General features: G+C 44.0%; 1 pseudogene; it reads right to left on the bottom strand.

The window, feature by feature from the left end:
• LOC145407465 (cell adhesion molecule Dscam2-like) overlaps positions 1–22,014 on the bottom strand; it is an 85,433-nt pseudogene that overhangs the window by 40,885 nt on the left and 22,534 nt on the right.

Genomic DNA, 22,014 nt, shown 5'->3' with positions numbered 1-22,014 from the left:
GACGTTGTTGAAGGGACACAAGTCAAGAGTGAGAGCAGTGGAAATGAGTTATGTGAGAGGAGCTTGTGGAGTCACATGGAGAGACAGACTGACATGAGGATGTGAAGGAGCGTTGTGGTTTGGATGTGGATGTGATAGGAAGCATTCGGAGAAACACACTGAGGTGGTTTAGCCATGTGAAGAGGATGGAGAGTGAGAGACTGACGAGGAGAGTGTATGTGAGTGAGGTGGAGGGGGAGAGGGAGGGGAAGGCCGAGGATGAGATGGAGGGATGGAGTGGAGAGGTATATGAGAAAGGGGTGTGTGATCTGGGAGCAAGGCAGTGAAATGGCGGGGGACAAAGTGACTTGTGGCCACCCCGTATAAGGGATTAAGGCGTCTGGCAATAGATAGATAGACCTTAATTATGCACAATATGGTGATATTAGAATGATTTAAGTAACACAGAAAAGGGCCGTAAGAAGTAATAAGCAAAATAAATCGCTTAGAATGAGATATAAGGAAGCTTGCCTAACTGACGAAATGTGGACCCATACCTCACTTACAGCCTCGCTTAAGCCTCAGTACTACCTCACTTACTACCTCATTTACAACCTAACTAACAACCTCACTTAGTATCTCACTTACTACCTCATTTACAACCTAACTAACAACCTCACTTAGTATCTCACTTACTACCTCACTTACAGCCTCACTTAAGCCTCATTACTACCTCAACTACCTCACTTACTACCTCATTTACAACCTAACTAACAACCTCACTTAGTATCTCACTTACTACCTCACTTACAACCTCACGTACAATATCACTCTGAACCTCACTTACAACCTCACTTACCACATCGCTTACGACCTCAATTACCTCACTTACAACCTCACTTACCACATCGCTTACGACCTCAGTTACCTCACTTACCACATCGCTTACAACCTAACTTACCACCTCACTTACAACCTCACTCACATCGCTTACTACCTCGCTTACAATCTCACTTACAACCTCACTTAAAACCCCAATTACAACCTCACTTACTACCCCATACTCTGCTCACAGTAACTTTGCCTCTCTCTCTCTCTCTCCCTCTCCAGTGCTGAGCTACAACTAAAGATTAACACTAGATATTGTGCTAGTCACGAAGAAGAGCTACGGAAAGGATGTAGAGCTGCACTTTATTATATTCTGCCCTATAGCTACGGAAATTGGCTACAAAAAGACGAAAATTTCAGCCAAGTTGAAGTCAACGAAGTATAGCAACATAACAGAGAGAGACTGACAGACAAAAAACCGTATTCCGTACTTCAAACAGCATAACAGGAGGTAAATTCGATGCACCTTAGTTATGACGCAGGAAAAAGTCTCCTTGGTTACTGTTGCAATTGACTCTCCAATCTGACTACACCTGACCATCAACTGAACTGAAAGAGGTTAGGGATCTTTATCAGATTAAAAGTTCTATAGAATTTCGTTTTTTCATGGATTTCAAGGAGAGACAAAAACTGGGGTGGTTTGAAGGAGTATATTATCAGAACTGTACTCTTTTCAATTTAACTTGGCCTAAAATCGACGCCTCTCCATTTTGCGCTATGCCACTTAACTCTTTTCCTGAGTTCCCTTATCTGTCTCGCTTCCATTGTGCTGCCTCCTCGCCTGGTCACTATACTCTTTTCAATAAAACTTGGCTAAAAATTGACACCTCTCCACCTTTCGCTAAGCTACTTAACTATTTTCCTGTCTATCTGTCTATCTTACGCCTTAATCCCGTAAGGGGTGGCCACAAACAAATCACCTCCATGTTGCCCTGACTCCCGCCATTTCCCTGCCCTCCCCACAGCTCACACATCCCTCTCTTATATACCTCTCCACTCCATCTGTTTTCCTGAGTTCCTTTATCTGTTTCGTCTACCTGGTGCTGCCTCCTCACCTGGTCATTCTTGGCGGAGTAGAGGGTGTAGTGAAGAACGACACCTGTGGAGGGTCCAGGGGGAGACCAGGTAACCAGCACCGTCGTTGGCCCCGTCACCACCGCCCGTATGGCTTCAGGAGGACCAGGTACTGAAGCAAAGATAGTACTCTCTGATGGGCAATATAAAGCACATCTATAAATAAAAATGAAAACTAAAAGGAAAAAATTCCAATGGGCCAGGCATGAAGACAAAGAAATTACTCTCTCTGATGGGTAATATGAAACACATCTATAAATAAAATGGAAATGAAAAGACACAAGAAAAAATGTTCGGATGGTTATGCATGTGGCGTCAGGATTCCGAGGGCTTGAATGGTGAGTGAGTGAGTGAGTTGCCCATATCACCGGACACTGAAGAAAAGCAGACATGATGAATGATGAATGAATGGTAGTCAATAACCCATTACAAATTCTTTCTCATAAAAAAATATCGATAAAATATATGCAGGTGGTCATTATTGTAAGGTAGAGTCAGGATTCCAGGGGCTTGAATGGTGAGTGAATGAGTGTGCGGCCCATTTCACTGGATGTGCTGTTGATTAGCTCCCTCTCTAGCTCGTTATCTTTTTCTGCCTTTGCTTTCTGAACCCCGATTTACCCCATCCTTATGTGGGAAAAAGAGGTTGGGATGATGATGGTGATGATGATGATGATGACTGACTGACTGACCTGAATGAATGAATGAATGAATGAATGCATGAAGGTGGGCAATACTACTGTAAACAAAGAAGCCATGTTTTAATACTCCTCACGGGCAACTGATCAACAGCGCCTAAAAACGGTGAATCAAGTCAGAGAAATATAAATCCAAGGCGGATAATTACTGATGTCATTTCTGCACTGGCCATCAATTGTCACTACTCATGAAGAACACCTATATTCTCTCCACTTTATCTTGGTCTAGACTTGGTCAGATATCCTTACTCAATGCTGAGAGAGAGAGAGAGAGAGAGAGAGAGAGAGAGAGAGAGAGAGAAGGATGCGGAGCTACGTATTGTGTTATTTAGCAAGGAGGACTGCCAGCGGACGAACAATGTCGCCAGGTTAAGGTGAACAGACTGTAGCTCTGATTCGCCTTTCCTTCCTGAGTGTGGCTGGATATCATAGCAAACTGGCTGAGAATATACAAGTGGGAATCTAAGACATGGATCGCTATGCTCGTCGATTAAGGAAGTTCTCTAATAACTTTTCCTAAGCGATTTAGTTTGCTTATTACACCTTACTGTCCTTTTCTGTGTTATATAAATCCATCAAACATCGCCATATTCTGCATAAATAACGTGCAAAAGGATATTAACTAGCCATATTTGAAAATAAGGCGCTGAGGAAGAGGTGTTAAGGAACTTCCTTATCCGACAAGAATACTAGCCATGCCCAACATATAGCTACCTAAAAATCCTTCTTCAGAGTAGGAAGGCAGAGTAAGAATGAATCGCTTACGTAAAATAGCAGCGTACTCACTCGTAATAACTGCAATATTATTTTCCTTGAGGGACGTATCGTAGGTGACAGTAGGGTTCGTAACATCTTCCTCTTAGTGACTAATTTTGACTATTAGAGCTTAGAATTAAATCAGTGGCAAACAAGAGGATATGGGAGTGTACGAGGGAGAATAAATCGTCAGGGAAATGGTGTTGCGATAAGGCAACCTAAAATACGACCCTGAAATTCAACATTAGACCCTAAGTTGTAAAGTGGTAGGTTCGATCCCTTAGTAGCTTCCTAACACATTCCTGGGCGATTTATTTTGCTTATTCCACCTTACTGTTTATTCTTCTGCGTGTCTTTGGTTCAGAGTATGGTGATATTAGACAGACATAAAATAAATCAAATTTGAGAGAATGAAGGTATAATCTGCAAACATAAATCGCTAAGGAATAAGCCCTACGAGGTCTCCCATGCAATCCAGTGCAGAAGCCCAAAATGCTCGATCTCTACCATCATCCTCGGTGCGACAGAAGACCGGGTAGTTTGGGGCGCTGTACCCGACGTCGTTGAAGGCCGTGACGGTGACGCTGACGTTGGCTGAGGGCGGCAGGGAGTCCAGGTTCTTCTCCAGGTTGGTCGTGTTCACCTGCCACGCCCTACCTGGTGACCGGAAGGCGCAGGTGTGAGTAGGCAGGGGTGGTGGGAGGCACTATGGTTCTGTGTGTGTGTGTGTGTGTGTGTGTGTGTGTGTGTGTGTGTGTGTGTGTGTGGGTGGGTGGGTGGGTGTGTGTGGGTGGGTGGGTGGGTGTGGGTGTGGGTGTGGTTAGGGAGAGGGTGGGTGGATGTCCTATGGTTCTCGGTGTGTGTGTGTGTGTGTGTGTGTGTGTGTGTGTGTGTGTGTGTGTGTGTGTGTGTGTGTCTGTTAGGGAGAAGGTGGGTGGATGTCCTATGGTTCTCGGTGTGTGTAATGTGTTAGGGCTGGGGATATGTAGGGAGTGTGTGTGTGCGTGTGCGTGTGTGGGGGGGGGTGGTTAGGGAGAGGGTGGGTGGATGTCCTATGGTTCTCGGTGTGTGTAATGTGTTAGGGCTGGGGATATGTAGGGAATGTGTGTGTGTGTGTGTGTGTGTGTGTGTGTGTGTGTGTGTGTGTGTGTGTGTGTGTGTGTGTGTGTGTGTGTGTGTGTGTGTGTGTGTGTGTTTGTGTGTGTGTGTGTGTGTGTGTGTGTGTGTGTGTGTGTGTGTAGATAGATGGACTGATAGTTGGAGAGATAGATAAACTGTGTGAGTAGATAGATGGACAGACAGACTGAGAGAGAGAGAGAGAGGGTTGAGGTGGAGACGTATGTGAATGATGATGGTGTGGGCTGGAGGGAGGGCAGCCTGAAGACGGGGGACAAGGTGACATGTAGGGGCTCTGTTTGTGGCCACCCCCTTCAGGATGAAGGCGTCTGACTACAGGTAGATTGATAGATAAATAAATAAGTAGATAAATACAAAGATAGATAGACAGGTATACGTACATACATGTATACATACCGTACTGACAGACAGACAGACACAAATAGATAGATAAACAGGCAGATAGATAGACAGACAGACAAAGAAACAGCTAGACAGACATAAAGCCCATCACTTACTGTTGGCATGGGCGTGGGCGTAGGAGGTGGGCGTGGCTGTGATGGTATATCCGGCCACCGCAGCGTGGGCGCAGGTGGTGGGCGGGGGCGACCACCACACCCGCACCCCACCACGCCCAGACCCGCGGCACGACACTCCGGCAGGTGGACACGACGGGGCTGAAGTACCGGGGAAACATTACAATATTTTCCATTTCCAATGACGTTTTTTGTTATAGTTCTTGCATATTATTTTGGCCCAGATGCTCGTCCTTTAGCAGGTTATTTCTCCATCCATCTATCTATCTATAGCCAGACGCCATAATCCCATGAAGGGTGGCCGTTTGACTCTGAATTAGTTGTTTTACGGAGAGGGCCACTAACCCTCCGCCATCCCACTTGTTGACACGTAGGAAACACGTATGGGTTCAGTGGCATAAACAGACATTGCCACGGCTCTACACCCTTCACATAACACTTCCTTGCGACTAACATAATAATTTAGTGTTAATAAAAGACACTGTTTCGGGGCTTCACCCTCCCATAACACTTCTTCGTGACAAACACACCAATCTAGTGTTCATCTGTTACTACAAATCAGCATTCAAGATAGAGAGATTGCAATTTTAGGGGAAGGTAGAGTAAAACGAGTATGGACGATGTTACTAAGAACTCTCCAATTGTGAGGGAGGCAAAATAAACAGGTAGATTATTAAGTAAGGGGGAGCCAAGACTTGAAATTATTGGAACTTGAATTTGGCTCTGTTATTTTTTATTAATTATTATTATTATTATTTTGTAGTGAATAATCTTACGGGTTCTGGCCTAGGCTTCCTTCTTCCTTGCATTTAAAAAAAAAAAAAAAAAATGTTAACGAAAAGAGCCTCGAGTACAGTATGCTTGACTGGAGAGCGGGCATGGAGGTCTACGGATTCCATGGTACTAGTCCTAGCAGCTCTCTTGCCCTTTACCTGTAGTGAGTGTCTGTATGCTAATCAAGTCCTTCGTACAGTAAGCCGGCATAATATACACAACTCTCTCTTCTTGCACAAAATATTAATTCTCTCTCCTTGTACAAAACGCTAACAGTGACAGGCTTTGGCATTCAGGTGTCCCAGGTTTCTCTTCAGTATATTAAGCCGTTTGGCCTGAAAAACTATACTCCTTTTACTCGAACTTGACCCAAAATTGCCATCCATCCAACTTGAATGCTGAGTTGTAAGAAAAGACTGACACTAGATTTTTATGCTAGTCACAAAGAAGTGCCATGGAAAGTATGAAGAGCGGTAACACTATTTCTGCCACAGAGCTACGTGAAATAAGCTGCAATAGGACGAAAATCTGGGTCAAGTTAAGCTGAAAGGAGTATAGTGAATAACATAGTAGGTAGTTCACAGCTAAAGGGTTAAGGATTCGCCCACTTGCCAACCGCATCGTCATTTCCTTAGCTATTTATTCTGGACAGTGCTCCTCAGAATCCTTTTGTATATCACTGATGCAAACAATGGTGAAATTAAAACGATATAAATAGCATTGAAGATAATATCAAGATGTAATATGCAACATAAATTCCTAAGGAAGAGGTGCTACGAAGCTTCAAATGAAATCTACAATACAGTTAAGACTCTCAACAAAAAGCAGCGATTATGAAAGTGGTCTCAAACCTATTCCAAAACTGATATATACTCTGGCATAGCTCACACCCTTCCACCTCTCCCTCCACTCCCTTGCTCTATCTCCATCATCTATTACACTATACTGTAGTTTTGGCCGTGTGTGTGTGTGTGTGTGTGTGTGTGTGTGTGTGTGTGTGTGTGTGTGTGTGTAGCCGAAACCGAGAAAAGGAAGCTTGGCAAGATGGTTACAACAGAGTCACAGATGGGCCCGTTTCAATTTCATGTCGATTGAAAGTTTGTAAAAAGGTGTTTTAAACCTTAACTGTTCCCCCTGGTTTTACAGTACGAGGAATGCGTCTGGGATTCTGGCAGCTCAGCACTTACTTGCAACTATAACTCTAATTTGGACTGGACTATGATGACAGGTGATGGAGAGTGAGGGAGTGTGGGCAGGTGTGGAAGGATGTGAGACGTGGCCAGGTGTACAGTGCTTCTAATCTGGAGTGTGCCGTGGGATGCCACTCACCGTCATGGCTGGTGGAGTCAACTATCCTTGGTGAGGACAGTGGGCCTGGTCCCGCCCTGGTGAAGGCTCTCACTGCCACCTCATACAGCGTGGCGGGTGTCAGGCCTCTCACCTCGTACTGCTCAACGCCACCTGATTCTGGGCAGCAGGGACCTTTTTAGAACTTGTGTGCCACTACTACTACTACTACTACCACGTCTGCTGCTACTGCTGTCATTAAGTGGTAGTCGTGGGCACCTACCATCCATTAGCTTAATGTAGTGCTACCTTCAGGTGACAACAGTGAATGACAAGCCCAGTGGTTTCTTGTATCAGAGGAAACCACTTACTATGCTGGCGGGTAACCACATAACCAAAAGGACACCTGGTGGTCTAGTGGGTTAGGGCTTTCCAACCAGATGTGGTCCATCCAATGGGTAGACGGGGTTTATTGCTCACGTAATACTATACTACTTTCCTCTTTCTCTTTATTTTCTGGATCCTATCTCATCTCATTCTCATGAGAGAAAGAGGCCACGATGATGATGGTTTTCCAGTGCATCTACGGATTCTGAAAGCAGATGCATTTGCTGGTTCGTATAATAAGAATCTTTCGGTAACATTTATTACGTACTAGCAGAGAAAGTCCGCCGTCCGGGCAGACTTTTTCGGCTAGCTCCTGCGGAGAGTTGATTGGGCCTTCGGCCAATATACCTAACGTAGTTATGTAAGAAAGTCACAACTTAATTTTATTAAAAGTTTGATAGACTTAAAATTTGACACTACAGTTTAACATGGGTTACAAAAAAATATTGATGTGAAAAATTCAACTATGAAATACGTAAAAAACAAAAAAATTTCAACATACAATTAATCCTAATATATTATATACCAAATGGGAGAAATGGAGTTCCTCCGAGCTAAGCCCTGTATTGGACTATATAGCCCCGCTAGGGTTACAGGAGCGAGCTACCACTCCCGACACGGCAGCCCGGGCGACGCTCGAACTCGCAATCCCCCGATTACGAGTCCAGCGCGCTACCACTGTGCTACCGCGCCCCCCTATTATATACCAAAACACTCCCTGTATCATGCTGATTCAGAATATATGTCATATGTGGGGGTAGACCCTAAAGGAGCCGAGTTTATCGGCAACAAACATACAAACATTCGCCTTTATTATTACTGATTTGACAGGTGAAGAGAAACACATCTATAAAGGAAAATGTACCCGTCCTCCATATGAATAAAAATGAATATATATATTAATATATATCTACACACACACACACACACACACACACACACATATATATATATATATATATATATATATATATATATATATATATATATATATATATATATATATATATATATATATATATATATATATATATATAATGATTAGATGTTTGAGGTAGAGCCAGGATCCGAGGGGCCTTAATGGTGTTTGAATGATTACCTGTCCTTGTCACTGGACATTTCGTTGATACTTTCTCCTGCTTTCACTTTCTTTGTTTTATGGGCCCACCTTACCCGATCCTTAGGTGGGTCAAAGAGCTCAGGATCATGTAGATAATGGTAATGATGATGATGATGGTGATGATGATCACAATCATCATGGATTATTATTTATTTTGCTCATAACTGTGGTTCCCGTCGATGTATTTTAAAGAAAAGTATGCTGTATTTCAGTCAGACCTGTAATGTGTGTGGCAGACCTGTGACTGGCCTGCTGATGTATATAATGTGTGTGGCAGACCTGTGACTGGCCTGCTGATGTATATAATGTGTGTGGCAGACCTGTGACTGGCCTGCTGATGTATATAATGTGTGTGGCAGACCTGTGACTGGCCTGCTGATGTATATAATGTGTGTGGCAGACCTGTGACTGGCCTGCTGATGTATATAATGTGTGTGGCAGACCTGTGACTGGCCTGGTGATGTATATAATGTGTGTGGCAGACCTGTGACTGGCCTGGTGATGTATATAATGTGTGTGGCAGACCTGTGACTGGCCCGGTGATGTATATAATGTGTGTGGCATACCTGTGACTGGCCTGCTAATGTATATAATGTGTGTGGCAGACCTGTGACTGGCCTGCTGATGTATATAATGTGTGTGGCAGACCTGTGACTGGCCTGCTGATGTATATAATGTGTCCCTGGAGGTTCTGGCGCCTGACTGCGATGGTGTAGCCTCTCAAGGTGCCATGGGTGAGGAGGGGGTCAGGGGCACTCCAGGTCACCAGCAGGGAGTGAGGACCCCCCGCAGCCACACGAACGTCCCGAGGCGCCCCTGAAGGTGCTGGAAGAAAAATGACATTTGAGCAGAGGCAGAATGTGACCTTCGACCTATTATCTAAACAGTGAGGGCAAACGTGTCGACAAGCCATCACATTATGACAATTATTTGTAGACCACCTGTGATTCTTAGACGTCTTTAGCCTGCATCCCACGTTTCAGAGCACAGTCTGCCGATTTGACTCAATCCACGCAAGGCAAGGAGTAGGTGAAAGCCTTACCCTCTAGTCCGAGATGTGAAGAGATTATCTTTTTTTTTTTTTTTTTTCTAAATAACAGAACGGAGGAAGGAAAAACAAATGGGGGGAAAAAAAGTAATCCATACACCAGACTACTGGTGTCCTCCATTCATAAAATATCTGTAACAGTTAGACTTGAACAGTTGTGGGTTGAAATTTGGAGGAAAACAACTCTGGGGAAGCGAGTTCCAGAAAGATGCAGTTCGGGGAATGAAAGAATTCAGATAGGCAGAAGTTCTGCAATATGGCTGAGTGACATTCCAGTCATGAGCGCTACCAGATGCCCGTGTAGCACGAGGGAAGGCATGGAGAGGCGGCACCATGGACGCAACCTCGTCTGGGCACTTGCCAAAAAAATATCTCTAAAATAATGCAAGAGAAGCAACATTCCTTCTTACTTGCAGGGGAGGTAGTTTATATGTAATGGCAGGGTTGTTAATGATTCTAACAGCTTTATTCTGAATTTTGTCCAGTTGTCTCAATGCAACCTCTCCACAACCATTCCACAAGGGTGAGCAATATTCAAGCTGAGAGTGCACATGACTCTTATAAATTATAGCTAACTGCTCATCGGCGAAGAAGTTACGGACTCTGTACAATAATCCAAGTTTCTTTGAGGCGGCCTTAGCAAGTGATCTGACATGAGGGGTCCAGCTGAGGGCACTGTTAAGTGAGACACCAAGAATTTCAATACTTTTGGAGATGGGAATATTAGTAGCACTGAAGGTAATGTACGAATCTGGCAATATCTGTCTATTAGTAAACTGTATATATTTAGTTTTACTAGCATTAAAAGAGACAAGGTTGTTTTGTCCCCATTCACTGATTGTAGGTAGATCTTGATTTATGGAGATGGCTGTACTGAGTTGAGAGGTAGAGATATTAGACTTTGTAAATGGATGTCTGAGTGTGAATGAACTATGTAGTGTTGAGTCATCTGCATATGAGTGAACGGGATTGTGAGTGACAGATAAAAGATCATTAATATGAATCAGAAATAGGGTTGGCGCCAGAACTGATCCCTGCGGTACGCCGGCGTTAATTGAGTGGAAATTCGAATATACATCATCTACTCTTACTCTTATTTTCCTGTCACTAAGATAAGAAGAAATCAAAGGAACAAAAGACGTTAGTCCATAGCAAGGGAGTTTGGACAGCAGGGAACGGTGCCATACTCTGTCGAAAGCTTTAGAGATATCAAGAGCTACTGCATGAGTTTCTCAAAAAGATCAATTGATTGATGGATAGTATGAGTTAAGAGATTGAGTATGTCAATGGTGGATCTTTCGTGGCGAAAACCGTATTGTCTATCACTAATTAAGTTGTTGGATTCAAGATGTTTAACAATATGCTTATTAATTAAAGTTTCAAATACCTTACCAGGAGAAGATGTGACAGCTATTGGTCTGTAATTGGAGGGGTCAGACGAACTTCAGCTGAATGCAATTCATTGGTGGCAGCAAGAATTAGTAATGAAACAGATTAGTGAAGGAGTCAAGAGAGGCAATCAGCTCATAATTTTAGACCCAATCTATCCTACAACATAACCAGAAATACTCTAATTTACACTTACACCCCTATCTGTATACTTGAATGGACGAAGCCTGGCCCAAGAGAGATACAAATATTGTCCGCCAGTCTGACCGGCACGAGGATTAAACACAGGACTCATGGATTATGCCTAGTCGCGAGCTGGACGTGTTAACCAAGGCACCACCGGCTTCTGTGTTTTAGAAATCAGAGAAAAATGAAAGTGTAATTATTTTTCGCAGTTACACACCAAAAAGTGATCTAGTAAGCGAAGTCTATGGCACGTATTCTCGTGGGTTATGGAAGCTCCCTAACACCTCCTCCTTAGCGATTTAATTTCGGATGTAACTGAATCATTCATTTTTTTTACGTTATTTATGCAGGGTATGGTGATAGTGGAGGGTTTATGTAACACAGAATATTAAGTTTAGGGGTAAGAAACAAGCTAAATCTCATAGGAAAAGATGTTAGGGAATTTAACCAAGTCGAATACGGGCTTAAGTTTTCCCAGTAGTGTGGAGTGTGATTCATTCTATTTTGCTAACAATTTCCACGGCAAGTGGGTCTCAGTTTACCCTTATCTTATCTAATCTAGACATAGTAACCTTCCGGTCCTAACCTAATGCCCTTATCAGAGTCCTATAACACCTAATTCCTAACTTAGTGTTGGTATTAAGGGTTGGTAAATGTGGATGGTAATGTGCTGTGACAATTAAATGCTTTGCTCAGATTGTAAACCAGGATACTGTGTCAGACTGTGTAAATACTGTATAACTTTCTTGGCCAAAAAGCCTTGTACTCTACTTCTTCTTCTTCTTCTTATGGCGCCTGGTGGTTTAGTGGGTAATTAAGGCGCTCAAATCGGATTGAGCTTGTGCAGGTTTATATCCAAGGGATGGTTGGAGTTTACTGATCACGTAATGCCACTCAGAGATGAGTGAGGCTGTGTCAAGACCAACGTGCCTAGCCCCGGGCTAATACGCTCCTCATGAGGCAACGAAGGATTAGATGATGAATGAATGGATGAATGAATGTTCTTATTATTCCCTTTGTGGCACAGTGACGGCCCATTGCTGTCATGCTAACCTTCCTCGGTGGTGTGACGTTACAGGTGGGTGTGGTCTGTCAGAGGGCTTCCAGGTACTTTAGGTAAATAGGCGCCACACCACTGTACAGTACTCAGGGTAACGAGAGTGTAAAATCCTGCACCAACCCTCCTTGTTAGTGTTAAGTGTTTGTGGGTGATACTGTGAGACGTGCAGGTCAATGTTATATCCATTAAACCCTTAAATCCGAATGAAGTCCTTTATAATTTCCCTTGCTGCTGCCTTACGATTTCCTTTAACGTGGGAAAAGGCTCTTGAACTGAAGGAGATATATCATGGCTTTATTGAACCCATCCAATTCCAAAATCCTACCCCACGCTGATTAAACTCGTCAGGAATGGTAGGATAAAGTAAGAAAGACATCTCCTAGTCCAGTGGGGTTAAGGAGGGATTAAGTGTTTCTAGGCAATCGGAAGAAAGCCTAGGTACCCCCTTGGCATTACATACTGGTAAGGTAGAAACAGTAAAATTCTAAACTGCCTAAGTCGTGGTGAAGAGGCGTGTGGGTGATGACTGTTTGAGGGTGTCCAGACGATGAATAGGTGAGTAGATAGAGGATTTTTTTTTTATGTGTCCGACTCTGGGCATAGGCTTCACAGCCTGCTCTCAAGGCCTAGTAGTCCTCCTAATGCCATACACCTCTACATGTCACCACTTCGGTGCTAACACCTACCGTCCATATTGAATACATGCTTGGGCTGTCTCATACAGGACTGGTGTATTGGTATTAGCAGGGGTATTTTTACGACATGTCGACGGGTCTTCTGGTAGATCAGTAAAGTCTGATTTTATGAAATTCAAATCCATAAACTGTTCCCTGCCCCAGTGGGGATTTGAACCTGGGTCCGGTAGGACTGCAGGCCACCTCTCTACCGATTGACCCACCGCCTCCTCTGGAGAGTGAAAGACTAACGAGGAGAGTGTATGTGAGTGACGTGGAGGGGAGGAGAGAGAGGGGGAGGCCGAGGATGAGATGGAGGGATGGAATGGAGAGGCACAAGTATAAGAGAGAGGGGGGGGGCTGAGGGAGGGCAGTGAAATGGCTAGGGGCAGGGGGACATGGAGGTGATTTGTTTGTGGCCACCCCTTACGGGATTAAGGCGTCCGGCAATAGATAGATAGAATAAATGAATAAATAAAAGACGAATGCACCCCTTCCATTATATACTGATGATAGAAATATGCTACTTTTACATTAACATGGCCCAGATTTATGTCATTTTGTGCCTCATGTAGCTCAGTGATAGAAAAAGACAGTACTGCAGCTGCACATCCTTTCTGTAACACTTCTTTATGACTAGCAGCCTGTCCTAGTGTTACACAATTGTTGCAACCCAGCAGTCAAGACGGAGAGATGGTAAATTATAAGCCAAGTTAGAGTACAATGGGTATAGTAAAATCCTGCACTAATTTTCCTCGTTGATGGTGACAAAGATGCGCGTGAGTGATGATTGTGAGAGAGTTCCAGGAAAAAAAAAATGACAGTAAAAATGAATACGCCCTGAAACTGTATAGTGTCTGAAAGGAACGGCCAAGTAAAATGATCCCCTCACCTTTCTTTGTGGTGGTGGAGATGCGTGTGGGTGATGAGAAAGTTAAACGAAAAAAAAAACAATAAATATTAATACACCCTGGAATGGTGGTGTCTGAATGGGAAGAGATAAGTCAAATGATGGCCTCACCTTCCTCTGTGGTGGTGAAGATCCGTGTGGGTGATGGCTGTGATACTCCGAGGTCGTTGTGTGCCATTAGTCTGACCATATAGGTGTGGTGTGGGGCCAGGCCTGTCAGCACGTGGGATGCCGTCCACTGCCCTACACTCACATTGCGACCGTGGCCAGACCACGACTCCTCCTTCACCCCTGCAGCACGGGGAGGCGAGCATAGTATTTACCCAGCACGTTAAACATAGCATAGCATAGCACAGCATAGCATAAAATAACATAGCATAGCATAGCATAGGATTACATAGCATACAACCACCTTTACCTTCATACTCAAAACAACCCACCCTTATCAGTATACTCAGAACTACCCCTCCTTATTCTCAAAACAAACCCCCTTGTCCTTATATTAAAAACGACCCATCCTGACCCTTAAACTCAAAACAACCAACCCTTACCCTAATACTTAGAACGACCCCCTTATCCTTATGCTCAGAACGACCCCTCATACCCTTATACTGTATGGTGACCGCGGCGGGCTGAGGCAGAGTCCACGACACCACCGCTGACCTGCTGGTGACCTCGCTGACCGTCACGCCAGAAGGGGCAGTGGGCGGCTCTAGCAGGGGTGATAGGAACGTGAGGTGGTATGGGTATAGTGCTATTTGGTATGGTGTTAAATGGTATAGTGTTATTTTGTATACAGACGTCGGATTTGGCTTTTTGTTATCTTGTTTTTGATTTTTCTTGGCGGGAACAATCTTATGGGCTTCTGGCCTTTGGTTCCTTTTTCCTTCCATAACAAAAAAAAAAAGTAAAGTGGAATCCAGAATAGTATTTATTAGTGTAGTGATAATAGGTACGGTGATAATAGATTCGGTGATAATAGGTATAATGATAAAATGTTTAGTGATAATAGGTATAATGATAATAGGTATAGTGATAATAGGTACGGTGATAATAGGTACAGTGAGAACAGGTATAAGGATAATAAATAGAGTGATAATGGGTATGGTGATAATAGATTCAGTGATAATACAGTAGGTATAATGATAAAATGTTTAATGATAATAGGTATAATGATAATAGGTATAGAGATAATAGGTATAGAGATAATACGTATAATGATAATAAGTAGAGTGATAATAGGTATGGTGATAATAGGTATAATGATAATACAGTAGGTATAATGATAAAATGTTTAATGACAATAGGTATAATGATAATAGGTATAGAGATAATAGGTATAGAGATAATAGGTATGGTGATAATAGGTATAATGATAAGTAAAGTGATAATAGGTACAGTGTTAATAGGAACAGTGTGCTTACCTATAACAGCCACGTGGAACACCTGGGAGTGGGCGCCGTGTGGGTTGGTGGCACGGCAGGTGTATGGCCCCGCGTCGGCAGCAGTCACTGACACCATTTCCAACACTGCCCTCACCACACCTCCTCCCTTACTCTGCCGAATCCTTACCCTGTGTGTGTGTGTGTGTGTGTGTGTGTGTGTGTGTGTGTGTGTGTGTGTGTGAGGAAGAAGATGGAATACGTACGTTAAAATCAACTATCTCTTCTGGTTCGAAAATTTTCTCCAATCTTTATAAAATTTTTGGTGAGAGTAGTTAAAGAATATATACATCATCCACTCACTTGATGTAGTGTTGCCTACTTCTTCTGTCACATTTATCATTCTTTTGTGTCTGCCCTCCTCTCCTGTAAGCCAGGAAACCATTTACAGCACTGGGTGGTAACCATATAACCAAACCATACGTGTTCCCAACGTGACAGCATGTGGGTTGGTGGAGGGTTAGTGCCCCTCCCCGTAAAACAACTAACTCAAAAACAAACGGCCACCCCTTATGGGATTATGGCGTCTGACTATAGATAGACAGATAGATTCAAGACGCTTTCTCTGGGCTTATATAATCGTGTGGAGGCAGCAGGGCTAAATTAAACAGGACTGAGAATGAAGGGGATAAAGATTACGGAACTGATTATGTTGGGAGAATGATTTGAAGACCAACGGGGGTATTCTCGTCGGTTAAGGAAGCTCCCTAACGCCTTTTCCTAGGCTACTTTTTCCCTTATTACACCTTACTGTCCATCTCCATGTTATATAAATCATTCTAATATCGCTGTATTCTGCACAGATAATATGCAAGAGGATAACATCAACCATATCCAAAAATAAATCACCAAGGAAGAGGTGTTAGGGAGCTTCCTTCTCCGACGAGAATACGAGCCCAAGTGTGAGGGCCGATAGCGGTACTGTGACAACTGATAATGTTAGTAGTAGTAGTAGAAGTAGTAGTAGTGGCAGCATCAACAGCAGTAGTAGTTGTAGTAGCAATAGCAGTAGCAGTAGTAGTAATAGTAGTGGTAGTAGTAGCAGCAGTAGTTGTAGTTGTAGTAGTAGTAGCAGTAGTAGTGGTGGCAACAGCAACAGCAGTAGTAGTCGTCGTAGTAGCAGTGGTAGTAGTAGCAATGGCAGTAGTAGTGGTAGTTGTAGTAGTAGTAGTAGTAGTAGTAGTGGCAGCAACAGTAGTAGCAGAAGTAGTAGCAGTAGTAGTAGTACTAGTAGTAGGAGTAGTGGTGGTAGTAGTAATAGTAGTTGTAGTAGTAGTAGCAGCCCCAGGTTCATCTGAAAAGTTAACCCAGTGGACTATAGGCTTGAAGTGCCATTCTGCAATCACCATCCTCCTGTTGGGGGATAGGGAAGGATCTGAGGGACGTTTCTATACCCAAGCAGTTGATCCGCCTGGTTATATCAGTGCCACCACGTGAAGGCGTCCCTCTCCAGCACAGGTGTATCAGGTAATATGTGTTCTTACGTGTGTCCAGGTGAGACGGGGTCATGGTGTCGGAGCCAGGTAAGGGTGAGGGGGTCGTCACCTGTGGCCTCACACGTCACCGTCACCACCTGCCCAGCGTGGCCCGTCACACGTCCACCCTCCGTCACCACGCGCGCCGGAGCTGTCAGGGAGATGGCTGAGGTGAGATGGTGCTGTCAAGGAGATGGCTGAGATAAGATGGTGTGATGGTGATGGGAGATGAGGCTGGTGAGATAAAGTGAACTGTCTCCAGGCTACGTTCTCCTTCAATTAATGTAGTGCTGCCTACTTCCTCCTTTACCTTCATCATTCATTTTCTGTCTGCCCTCCTTTCTTCCTATTTCTCTCATCCTCCCTGTCACTTTTTATTACTCTTCTTTCCACTTCAGATGCCATACACTGAGTGGCAATCCTAATGGCTTCATATAATCCAGGAAACCATTTACAACGCTGGGTGATACTCATATAGCCACACAGCGAGATGTGAAGCCTACTATGGTGTCCCTGTTATCTGAATGAAGAGACGCAAATGCGGCATCCATCCAGGAATCAAACAAAGATCCTCTACCTCGCACTTCGATGAGGCGAGGTGCTGTGTACTGCAAGGTAACATCGGTTCCCTGCTTGGGGCGGTTCTGCAGTTGCGGTTGCTTGCCTGTGGTTGATGGGTGTGCTCGGCCAGACAGACCAGAGCTATTCAACTACAGCAATAAATCAGTCACTTACTCTAAGTTCTTTCTCACCTTCTCAGTTTCACACTGACTGACTGCTTTCAGTTTAGCTATACTGTATTCACTTTTACTAGGAATAAGATTGCCACCTCTCCATCTTGTGTTAAGGTGTAATAACACATTAACATTAGAATATGATGATAGTCACTAAGAAGATCTATGGAGGAGGATATTGGGCCGTAGTATTGCCTTATTCTGCCACTGAGCTACGGGAATAAATCTGCAATAGGACGAAAATCTCCTCTTAATAAAAATTAATGGACCACAGTTTTCACAAATTATTTCCCTTATGTGAGCATCAATAAAATATATGGCGAGGGCAATTGAAGACTGGCGTTCCACCCACCGTGCACAGTCAGCTGAACCACCTTGGAGATGGGTTTGCCGACAGAGTTTGCCGCCCGGCACAGATACCAGCCAGCATCCGACGCCTTGGTCTCCTGCAGGATGAGGGAGCCGTTTGGAGCCTGTGAGGACCTCACCCCATCCACCACCAGAGGCTGGAAGTCCCTGGCAGCCTCACCTAACACACCAAACCTTCATATTATTGTCTCACCAGGCTGTGTGAAAATGGGAGTAGGTATTTATAGCATTTGTTGGAGGGACAGGGAGGGGGAGGTCGAGGATGAGATGGAAGGATGGAGTGGAGAGGTATATGAGAGAGGGAGGTGTGAGCTGGGAGCAGGGCAGTGAAATGGAGGGGGACAGGGCCATGTGGAGGCGATTTGTTTGTGACTCTCCTTTACGGGATTAAGGCGTCTGGCAATAGATGGACAGATTTGTTGACTGAGAAGTACAACAGACATTAGCAATATTCTTTTTCACCAGTGAAATAAAGAAAACGTTGTTTATCAGATCAAGGTAACTCAAACACAAAAATCATGAATTAATCCACGTGGCATTTCAGTCCAAATAACGAAGGATAGAAGCTGTTATTGTCTTCTTGTTAATACATATATTCTCCTACCTGGAGCTTTCATCCACGTGATAACAGGCTGAGGGTATCCACGGGCATTGCAGTCCATCACCACAGTGGACCCCACCAAGGCTGTACCACCTGAGGGCTCCACCACCCACTTAGGAGACACCTGTCCAACGCACACGCATTATGAACATTATATTATATCTGCAATGTTCCTTTTACTTTATCTTCTCTAATACTGACCGCTTTATATCTTCAACCCTGAGCCATAAGAAGGGATCAGCACAAGAACATAGCGCTAGTCACGAAGAGTTCTGGGGAAAGGATGTAGAGTCGTAGCATTGTCTTTTCAACCACTGACATGAAATAAGCTTCTGGTAGACGAAAATCTGGGCCAAGTTAAGGTGAAACGAGAGTAGTTTTCTTCTACATAACTCCTACATCTAGGCACGGAGTCGTGAAGCAAGTCTATAATGCATCAGTTTTAGTCCCATATCAGCTGCTTGAGTATGGAGAACAAGTACAAGATATGGTATACTGTTGCGTGGTGCTGTGCCAGTGAACATCTCATATCTCCATTTTATATACAGGGTGTCCCGGGAATAGACGTACTAACTTCACGAGATGATTCAAGGGCTGATATTGAGTAAAACAAATGCACTATCAACATTGGTCCAATTTTCAGTGGTTACACAGCTAGTTATTAATGACCTTCTGGACCTTCTGTGTGAATTATGAGGGAGACTGTTTACGTCCATATGGTCATCGGTAAACTGTAGCTCCATAAGAGATGAAAGCAGGACACAGGTTGATATGGCAATTTTTCCTCAATATCAGGCCAAGAATCATCGCCTGAGGATATTATGGCAAGTACTGGACGCCCTGTATACGGATAGGGACAAGTATTTGACTGATATTTTACCTTATCCCCCTATACCTCTCCTCTGGTAGCAGATATCCTAAGATGAAGGAAGGCTGGTTAGTTTCTCTATCTATAGCTGATTCTTTCTAATATGATGTGTCAGAGAGGGAAGTGATGGACATAACTGTGAAGCAGACACACAGGAAAGTTTGCAAACTTTAGTCCCTGAACGTCACTGTACACTGTGAAAAGCATGGCTTGCCCACCACTGTTTCAGAGCCAGTGAGCTGCTTACTGCATCATCACTGCCATGATTTGTACCCAGATAAAATTATTGCATTGGCTACACTGAAACGACCGTTATCATTTAGACCTAAGTTAGGTGAATTTTTTGTCAACTTCAGTACATTTATCGTGAACCAACGCAAAACCAAATTACCATACTATTACTAAGCAAAGTTTCCAGACATAAGTCCAGAACGGTTTTATTTAATGACACTTTATTAGTACGGCTGACATACAAACAATTCTACTCGTTTGGTGGTGACACAGAATTGCATAAAAATAGCTCGAGGTCCACCATTCCACATACCATAACCTACAATATCAGTGAAACTGGCGAAAGAGATCCATACTGTCAAGAAATTTAAGACTTTCTGGGGTGAAGATTTGCAGATGTTATTTATTGCTGAGAAAAAAACAGTGAGTACAGTGGCACGGCCGAGACAATACGTACAGTTCAGTGCCTTATAGCTGGTGTGTGTGTGTGTGTGCTCACCTTGACCCTGATGTTGGCTGTTTTGTTGACGGCAGCAGCGGCGTTGGCAGCTTCACAAGTATAGGCGCCTGAGTGGTGCTCCTGTAGCCTCTTCAACACCAGCACCTGCAATACAGTCATTCTGCTTCACTCCACGACAATGACCTCTTACAGCTTATTCATCTGACTCCCCGCCCATCCCAGATCCATACAGTTAACAATTTCACCTCTCCATCATAATCTCTGGTGTTGAAGAGGGACGCCTTCCCGTGATGGAACCGATTTCACCGGGTGGCTCATTTGTCCGGTTATACAAGCGTCCCTTACCTCCTTCCCCATTCCCCAAAAGGAGGATGGTGCGCTGCTGAAGGGTAACTTGAGCCTACAGTCCACTGGGTTCAAATTCAGATGAGCCTGAAGCCACAACATCAATAACAATAACGACAATATTACCTCAGGGCAATGGCTTACAACTATACTTATTCTGACCTAAATATTGTCAGTTTGTTCCATCCTAGCTCGTCATATTTACCAGTTCCTATTCTACATCATATTCTCTGCCTATCTCTTCCCATCGCTCCGTCTCTGGGCTGCAGCTCTGTTAAACTGTTACCAGGAGTGAGTTCTTCATCTGTTATCTTTACTGAAAAAAAAAGTGTTCTGTCTATATCCGTCTGTGATTTGACTAGTGGTGATTTTTTTCTAATTCCGTCTGCTCTTGTATACACCACACATCCCACACCCACCCAGGCTGCATGACTACCTATGTTACGGTGATGAATATAAAAACAAAGTAAAAACTAACTAATCACGTTGTGCATATATTTCTTGTCGATGACACCACACAAGAAGCAGTTTCATTGTTCGTGACGTAATTTTTGGATGATTTACTGTGCCACTCTGACAGAGAGCATTAAAGAAGCAGGTTACTTTTCAGACTGTCATGTCACTAGCATACATATATACTTACATAATCTATTCCTGTGTCGTCCCCTGAGAGGCGTAGGAGCCCGGGGCTAGGCAAGTTGGTCCTGACATTTAAGATGAGAGTGAACAGCCTCACACATCCCTGAGTGGCGTTACGTGAGCAATAAATCCTGACCATCCCTTGGATATAAACCTACACAGGCTCAAACCCGTTTGGAGCACCTTAATTACCCACTAAACCACCAGGCGTCACAGCTTGGTTACATGGTTACCACACAGCGTAGTAAATGGTTTCCTGGCGTCACTAAGTATAATTTAAATCTCTTACCTGGTTGTGCAATCCACCATATTATCCTGGAAAAAAAATAATGCAACCTGAAATGACTCGTGGGTAAGAATGGCAGCAAAGGCAGACTAGATTTATTTTCATCACCTCAATTATTTTCTTCTGTGGGATGCTGTCTTTCTCACCTACAGTGCAACCATTCTGACAAGTGATGCGGCGGTAAAATTGTTTTCAGAAAACGAGGAGGTTGACTAGGATAGTATGCGAGTGAGGTATTGGAGAGGGAGGGAGTGGGAGACAGAGGAGGAGGAGGAGGAGGAGGAGGGATGGGGTGGAGAGGTTTATGGATAATGGTACGTGTTGGAAAGATGATAGCTTGTTGGTGGGGGTAAGAAGACATGAAGGCAATTTTTTCGTAGGCGTCTGGGTATGGACAGGCAGAGATGGACAGCAGACCCACCATAGAGAACTCGCTGGTTCGTTTGCTCTCCACGTCCGGGTCATGCTGGAGATGGCGACCGTCCTTAAGCCAGTTGATGGTGATGGGAAGATCCCCCTCCGTCACGGAGCAAGACAGCTGAGTCCTCTGTCCCTCCTCCAGACTCCGGCGTAGGATGAGGTTATCAATCACAGGGGGTTCTGGGCATGATGTGGGGCAAAACGGAAGGACACTTTTAATTCGGTCCACTGAAGGTAAAGATTAATATAGGCCTACCTGGTA

The sequence above is a fragment of the Coenobita brevimanus genome, chromosome 73 (genome assembly GCF_032717465.1).
Source record: "Coenobita brevimanus isolate Jiangsu-jjx chromosome 73, ASM3271746v2, whole genome shotgun sequence".
Lineage (NCBI taxonomy): Eukaryota > Metazoa > Arthropoda > Malacostraca > Decapoda > Coenobitidae > Coenobita > Coenobita brevimanus.
This window is presented reverse-complemented; position numbering and strand designations above follow the sequence as displayed.